Source organism: Monopterus albus, unplaced genomic scaffold (assembly GCF_001952655.1).
Source record: "Monopterus albus unplaced genomic scaffold, M_albus_1.0 scaffold2.1, whole genome shotgun sequence".
Lineage (NCBI taxonomy): Eukaryota > Metazoa > Chordata > Actinopteri > Synbranchiformes > Synbranchidae > Monopterus > Monopterus albus.
The window spans coordinates 5,574,393-5,582,629 of record NW_018127882.1 but is presented as its reverse complement, the minus strand read 5'-3'; the positions used below and the strand labels follow the sequence as shown (position 1 = coordinate 5,582,629).

At 43.0% G+C, this 8,237-nt stretch overlaps 1 long non-coding RNA gene across 1 annotated transcript in view; it reads left to right on the top strand.

Annotated features, from left to right (window-relative positions):
- Positions 1-8,237, top strand: part of LOC109955922 (uncharacterized) — a 30,353-nt gene that overhangs the window by 16,395 nt on the left and 5,721 nt on the right. Inside the window, exon 3 of the long non-coding RNA XR_002274352.1 lies at positions 8,137-8,228. This is a non-coding gene — a long non-coding RNA (uncharacterized LOC109955922). The remainder of the gene's footprint in view (positions 1-8,136; positions 8,229-8,237) is intronic.

Below are 8,237 nucleotides of genomic sequence, written 5' to 3'. Positions count from 1 at the left end.
TGGGCATAGCTAGCTGGCCTATTCTCCATGGTGTGGAGCCGCGCTTCTAAGTCTGTGAGCCTCGCCTCCAATGCTGCTAGCATCTGACATTTATTACAAGTACCATTATCGTTAAAGGAGGCAGAGGAATAACTGAACATGGGACACTCCGAGCAAGAGAAAGGAGGAGAGGAAGAGGGGGAAGCCATTGCTCTCGATTAAGCTACTAGCTTAGCTAGCTTCTAAACTAGCCGACCTAAAGTAGCAAGTTAAATTTGGTAGTTAGCAAGAACTTCTGCAAAACAAGTGCTTTAAGTGGTGCAAGCGTATGTTGTCACTCAAAAATTCAGATGAACCTAGAAAATAGTGAGTTTAATTCCTAAATAATCTGGAAGCAAGCACAACGCAGTGCAAATACAGAAAACAGAAAATGAGTACGGTTTACCACAGGAAACAGCAGTCCGTCAAAGGTTCCGCCACCAATGTTGGTGCTTTCCACCAATAATAATGAACAGAATGCATTCTACGCGCACCTATGTATGTGTGTGGTGCATGTAAGGCTCCAGCTTAACAGCAGCACTGCCACAGGCCCTGTCTCAGTTGATTTTTTTTTTTACACTCATATTATGTCACAACATGCCCCGCCAGTTGTATGTTCAGTGGGAGTATAGGCAAACAAGGTGGTGAAAGCAACAGAAGTGTGTTGTTTGAGTTTCTTTTTACGTCAGTGTGATGAGTGGAAAACTTATTACCTAAATCTGGCTGGTGACATCACTAACCTCCCTGCTCGACTGGCTGGGCAACTTGCTGCAGGAACACACCTAAACATACTCTCCACTCTTCAAGTAATCTCACACTTAAATCTGGAACCTACTCTGTTGTACAGATCAGGCATGACCTAGACAACATAGTTTGAATGTAACGGATGAATGGATGAGCGAGAATAGGGACTGCACCTATGACAGTGTCGGGCTGTATTGATCTGCTGTGGCTGGGAACTCCAGGAGGCCCTTTGAGCTGAGCCTGGAGGGGCCTTGCATGGCCTGTCCGGCTCGGGCAGGCCTGTCCAGAGAGGTGGGAGTCGTGTGAGGTACTGAGATTGACAGCAGAGTGGGGTGTGTGCATAGAGGTGCAGGGGTTGGGGGTAGGGGTTAATCTCCCTGAACTGGGGCAGATGTTGTTAACGAGCTCCTCTCAGGTCGACTCCCTGCGTGGGAAAATGGCATCAAATCCTCCTGGGGTCAGGGCTTTTGGGCTGACCCACTGAGAGCCATCCCTCTCCAGTGCACCTCCCATCCACTCACCCGCTCGCTGACAGCACTCACCGGAGACACTAGAAAATCACATTTGACCATTTTTCTACCTCTTCTGTTTAAAGTACATCACCAGTGTTCAGCTCCTTGCCTGAACGTATGTGAGCACTGACAGACTTGTTTCATGATGCAAATGCTTTATTAATGACAGCTGTGGTTAGATTGCAATGCCTTACACAAGCACAAGGAATGCTGAGAGGGAAATGCTTCAAAGACAAGCATGCCGCTGCTCATAAAGCAGCATCCACCCAGTGGCAAGTTACTTGCGTTTATGTCAGTGGAAAGTAAATTTGTTTGATTTAAGGCCTTATAGAATTTCAGGCACCAGAGTCGCTGTAGGGTAGGGTACATAAAAGCTACTTTTCAAACTTTAAAACATTGTTCCATGTTCTGTGCATTTGTCCCTGTGCTAGCTTTGATCTGATACAGGGGAGATCTCTGAAGGGTGGGTTAGAAACACCTGATACCAGTGTGAGAAAGCATGGTTTTTTACATTTCAGGGAATACGCCAACAGTCTCATAACCAAAAAGGTAAATGCTCTGCACTGCAGCCATGACGTATTTTGACCTATGTACAGACTGTATACACTGTATTGAGTTAGCTGTGATGTGGCTACTTTTCATCAGTGGAACCTGGACTGGGCATGTCTCTTTGTCATATCATGTCAACACGCCTGCTTTAGGGTTTATCCTGACTTAGGTTTTAACGTGAGGGTCATCCATTAAGGTGTCTGTCTCTGAAGGCGTGTTTACTCTCTCCCGGCAGGTGTGTGTGAATATGAGACTTGTCAAATATGAGACAGGATTACCTCCTCTTTTGTACCAAACAAAACAAATACAAATCACACGAACAGCTGAAATGGGAGGATTCTGTTTTTCTGCTGCCGGGGTTGTATGTTTAGAGAATTTTTACAACACAGATCCCTTGATGTTTTGTTCTGCTAAGCACTGCTGAGGTTAACTTGAACTTGTTTCTTCACTTTTAATTGTGGTTGAGGGAAGGTTTGTAAAGCCAAATATGCACAAGCACACAACCTAGAAAGAAACTGGATTAGGAAGTCTCTTCCTGAATAACCTGTAAGGGCAATTACATAAAACGGTTGGTTCTGATGTGCATTAAATGATCAGCTCAGTCACGAAGCCAGACTCTCTAGTGTGTAAAAGTGTGTCTGCTGCAGATGCTCCCTTTCTATTGCATACTTCACTTTGTGTATGAATACTAGAGCATGTAGCATTGCTTTTAATTAGCTAGTGTCTTGGAAGCCGAGAAAAAGTGTGGCCAAGTGTATGTGGGCCGACATATCCTGTATACTATGCCTAAGGACAGCGAATTGAGTATGGGACTGCAGCAAGACAATGCAGAGTTGCAGGGATAAAGGAGTTAAGGGGTTGAAAAGGGGGAAGATTAGGCCTCTCATCTAGGCCACAGATATTGATTAGTGTTTGTTGAGGACATTATGAGGGAGCACAGATTGACAGATACACAGTGGCGGTGTGGTGACTCTGCTCCATCAGAAACCCTCCGATCATATCACTACTGTCAGGAGCATTGGTCATTCAGCAAACTTTAGCCATCTGTGTTCACTCCGTCATGAACAGTCCCTGCACAAAAAAGAAAAACACTTGTACATGTGGAAAAAAGTTGTTAAATGGACCCAAATTACGAGGAAAAATGTTATTTTCCTGGGGGCACTGGTCATGCTGGGGGCACTTTGTCTTTTAGTGTGGCTCACTCTTGTGTGAGTGGTTTATGGGAGTATAACCCTGGGAACATGGGGGTAGGTGGAACACACCCGGCTGTGGGTCACTTCTGACTGGGTCTGTCACTTATTGATTAGTTGCCATGGAGAGTTAGCCGGGCCATCTCTCTTGGAGGTGTGTCCCCAAGGGCCAGCAGCACGGCCCAAGTTTGGCTGGAGGGGGTTAGTGCGTGTGTACACTGTGTATGAGTGAGTGTAAGCATATGATGTCGCTTCCTTTATCCTATTCCCTCCTCTTTTTGACCCCCTCGTGGTACTTTTTCTTTCACCGTATGTGCTTGAGCATCATTCTCCTGATTGCACCGACCTCTAGCTAATCTGCAACATCCCTGAGAAAATGCATCAGTATTTATTCATACACTTACTCCAGTGAGACCTGTAATAATGGAGATTGTAAACAAGTGGTCTAAACTTACTGAGCTGTGGAATCTTCTTCATAGCCCCTTGATTTGCCTACTTGGATCATCTCTTCATTGTTGCTGTTAATGTTTAACATTGGAGGTAGCAGGAGTGGGTGCAGAAGGGAGATGGACAGAGGTCCACCTGCAGTAGCGAGTGGCTTCACCGACAGGTCAGCAGAGGACACCGAGAGTGGTTGTCTTCACACTTCACTGGAATGATTAGTATATTCAGGAGTACAGCAACCAGGGCAATAATCCAGTTTTTATTATCAGAAACAAGCTGCAGACTGAGAAATAGAGGCACAAAGGTATCACAGATAACCTGCCTATGACTGTAATCATAGTTCATGTAATTCTAAGGGTGATTTGTATCAACATTACACTTTCTACAGTAGAATGTCATTTTTTTTGTAACTTCTTTTATAGTTTTGGCCATTTGATGGCCGCTGAGAACGGAGAACGTAGCGATATGGCACAAAAAAGAAGTCAGACATCTCATACAAGTTTTAAACTCCCAGATTACCCAAACCTCTTTGTGTAAAATTATTACCGAAACTATACTTTGTACACATTCATCAAAGTTTCCAAACTGAATTCCTGGTTCAGCGTTGATATACAATACTTAGTGCAGTTGTTCACACCCAGTTTTTGCATACAATGACAGTTAATAACCGTCATTTTGGGTGAGTTCACTTTTGTTTTCCCTTTCAAATTTCTGAATTTCCCCCAGGTTCAATAAAATATTTATATTTCTATCAAAATAAAGTGATTTAGTTATTTATAATAAATAAACTTAACTGTTTGCTTCTTTACAACCTGTCTGTATCCCTGAATGCTCAGTTATAACTATCATTGTATTTCCATATCTCAGCAGTAATGTGTATCGGGTATCATTTAATTGTATCTGATAAGGCCCAAAGCTGTTGAGAAAAGACCTAAATGGTAAAAAACTAGATTTATTTGTTAGCACTTCTTCTATTAATGCATCTATTGCTGGCAGTAGATTGTCTCAAGGTTTCAAGCCTAGTCTTTTAAAAACTTTTGACTTGTTTTTATACTTAAAATTGTAAATTTTGAGTCAGAATAATGCAAAGTTCTTCTTGTTTTAAGAATATGCGCACAAACTTCTAAACCCGAAACCTGACGACAGGCCCCCACTATCCCTCCCTAATATCACACCTTGGATGCATAAAGATGCCTACGCTCCACACATCACCCCACCCCGGGGGGTTGGGGGGCTGCATGGCTTTAGTGCCGCACCGTGACACCAATCAGGGGAGATGGCGGGCTCCTTTGTCATGCAAACACCAATCGTTTCTTGTCTTATTCAAATGTCTGCCCTCTTTCTTTCTCTTCTCCTTCACTCTCGCTCAACCCCTACTCCGCTTCGCCCTCCCACCCCTCCACCCCTGACATCAGCCCTCTCTCTCTCTTTCTCTCTCGCTCTTTCTCAAGTCCAAGTAAATCCTTGCCGAGAGAAGAGGGAGCCTCCAGGCCCGGGGCTGCTGTGGCAAGCCTCTCTCCTGGGGGTCAGCCTGTGTCTCAGCGCATGGGGCTGTTTCCAGTCCCTACCAAGTCCATTTCATATTCAAATGTTACAATCAGGCCTCTGACCCACAGGGGGCTCTTTATGGCTGCGGCCCCAGGTCGCAGGGTCAAGATGGTGATTTAATAGCTCTGGCAGAGGGAAGGAGCGGGAGAGCCAAGTGATTTAGGGGATGAATGAGTAATAAAAAAGCATTTTTCCTAAGTTGTCATGTAAATTTCAGTCCTTATTCAATATGAGGCTCCCTCCACGCCAGAGGCCTTCCTCAATGGCTGCTTAGTGGACTTGAGTCATTCACAATTAAAAAAAAAAGTCAATTTTTTTTGTGTTTACTCTTGACTCGTGGTTGGTGTAAACATTAGCAGTCGGTAAAACAGCTGAGGATTAGGGATGCAGATAAGGACATGTTAAAGAGTCATCATGCTTGTGTGGTGCCACTGTGTCTCAGATGTCCTCATCCTCTGGAGTGGCCTGTTATTCCTGTCCCTGAGGGTGTGTTCCCAGCTGAGCAGCTCCAGTAACACAGACAAGATTGTGTGTTCATAAGTGTCACAGAATGAATGAGGTGTCCTGCATATTATGTGTATAGAGGGTAACCTATATGGCTCTTTATCTACAGGTGGTAGATGGAGGCTGTAAACACTGGCACACCAAGTTTCTAATGATTTGCCATGTTTCTTTACTGGCATTGCAGCTACACACCTTCTGTGTATATGACTCACTGGTGTGTCTTGTTCAGGCCTTCCCTTCCTTCACCCTGACTCATTTGGATCACAAACAAGTTTTTCATGTGTTTGATAATGACATTGGTTTTTATTTCACCCCCCTGCACATTATCATAATCCCTGATTTGAACCCAGTCCTGCTGATGTTTACTTTTTTTTTTTTAGAAATATACACAAATGAAAACTGTGTTGCTGTAAAATAAAACAGAGATTTAATAACGGGATAGAAATGCAATGAGACAGGGTGACAACACTAATTGCAGTGGTGAACAAATAATAAATGAATGAAATCTATTTTTGTGTCTTGTCAAATGACACACCCTAACAGCATATGTAGATGTTGCTTATAAACCATGTAGTCAACTCATTGTACTGATTTGAGATTTGAAATGTGGCACTATGCATAAAATGAACAAATAGATAAATGAAAAGTATGAAGGGTCAATAACCTCAACTCTAGGTTCCGGCCTTTTGTCTGTCCCGAGCTTTTGAAATAAAATCTTCACACTTTGCTTTACTTCTTTTGAACTTACGTTTTCAAATAACCATGTCACCTGACCAAATAAGTTTTATAGCTGTTCAATGTAAAACAGAAATAATTCATCTTAGTTTTCACAGTAACGACCTGTATTCAAATACCTCAATCCTGTGACCGCGCTGAAATAATTCAGTCAAGTAATTGATTTGTCAGTTGACAGAAAATTCATTGGAAACTATTTAGATAATTAAATAATTGTTTTTAAGCAAAAGTGGCTGTTTGCATAAATTTATTGAAATGCACTGTAGATTAATCAATAGGGAAATTAATCCTTAGTTGCACCTCAACCTTTAATATATTCTCTGATCTCTGTGGTGTACATAGTGACTTCTTTAAGAGATAAATGTATTTTTCACATTCACGAGACTGTTTCAGAGGGTGTAATGTACAAAGCCTTGCTTAAAATGATCTCGATTGTTTTCTTTGTTATCCGGTAAATGTTTTAAGCTTTATTGCAGTAACATCATCATCTCATCCTCCAAAGTTACAGACCAAATTTTAATTTCAGATGAAGGCATTCATACTCTGTAACTTCCACAGAAGCAGAGGGTGACATGGTGAGATGAGGGGCCACTGTGGGGCAAGGTAGGGCAAGCCTCAGTGGGCACAGCTGTAGCTCCCAGTCATTACTGCTCCTCTACTGGTTTAGAAGAAAAGGGCCAGTCCCGCCACATGGCCACTCTGCCACGCCTGACCCCTGTCCCCTGCCACACACACCCAGGAAGGCCCGGTAGCACCAGGCGGCACCTCAAGCGGTTTGTCTGCCTCTCACGTGTGGCAAGGCAGCAGAGCAAAACAGAGAGGTGTTGCAGGGTAGAGACTGGGCTGGGTTGGAGGCAGCGGTGAGGGCTAGGATGGGTGGGTGTAGAGGTTAAACCAGGGTAGGGGGGCTCAATTCCTTCTTCTCATCTCCCGACTGACCATTCTTTTTTGCCATCTCCTCCTCCACTCTTCCACCCCTTCGACTCCCCTCCTCCCTCCCTTCTCTCCCTTTTGTGGCCTGTGCACCTGCAGCCCTTGAGTCTGGGCAATAAAGCTGAAGGATTTGTCTACTGGAGGTTGGCGGAAAAGTGGGGGAATCATTAGACAGCATGGGAAATACAAAAGCAACAGGTTCAAACTGTGGTTGCTTGATATGGTGCTATGCCATATTCCACAGTGATGGGCTTGATGTAATGCAGTTTGACAAAGGAGGAGTGAATTTAAGCAGATTTGCATCCAGATTTTCCCCTTGTTTGGGTTGGTGTCATTATGAATCAGTTTCATCTGACACATGATTAGCTTTCCACCCTTGGCATGCTTTGTCATGTATGTAAAGGTAACAAATCTCTGCTGTTCTATGAACAACGTGTGTCTGCCAAAGGTCACGTTTTCATGTGCTTAGAAAAGTTCAGCTTTGTGACAGAACATTTATCAAATCATCCAATAGTCTGTTAACTTTAAGAAGTAAACACATACAAGAACATCTCATTTTTATTAGAAAGTTGGAAATTTGGTTTTCACTATACAAATAAACAGCATGTATAATAAAAAGCAGTCATAATAAAGTAACAGTGATGACTCTAATAAAAATCTTTAATGTATTTTTAGTCTTATTTAGTAGAGAAACACCTTAATTTGTTGCCAAGTCAGGAAATCTCTCTAAGACTTTTATTCCCTGCTTTTGCACATGTAAGGAAACGGTTGGTGATACTGTTCTTTAATGTGAACAAACCAAAGGAAAAGACTAAAACGTGCCATGGAAAGAGACGGACGGATGGTTTAACGGGTCAAGGAAAAAATAGATGAACCTTGTCATTTAAACCATGACCTGTAACACCACCATGTCACGTGTATCTGTAACATCACTTTGTTTGTTTTATTATCTGATGTAGGTGTCCAAGATTATCACATATTGATGGAAATATCCAGACTCTGACTATGGTTCCCCAGTGAAGCTGGTTTCACAGTCAAAACCTACATGAAGGTAAGTGCG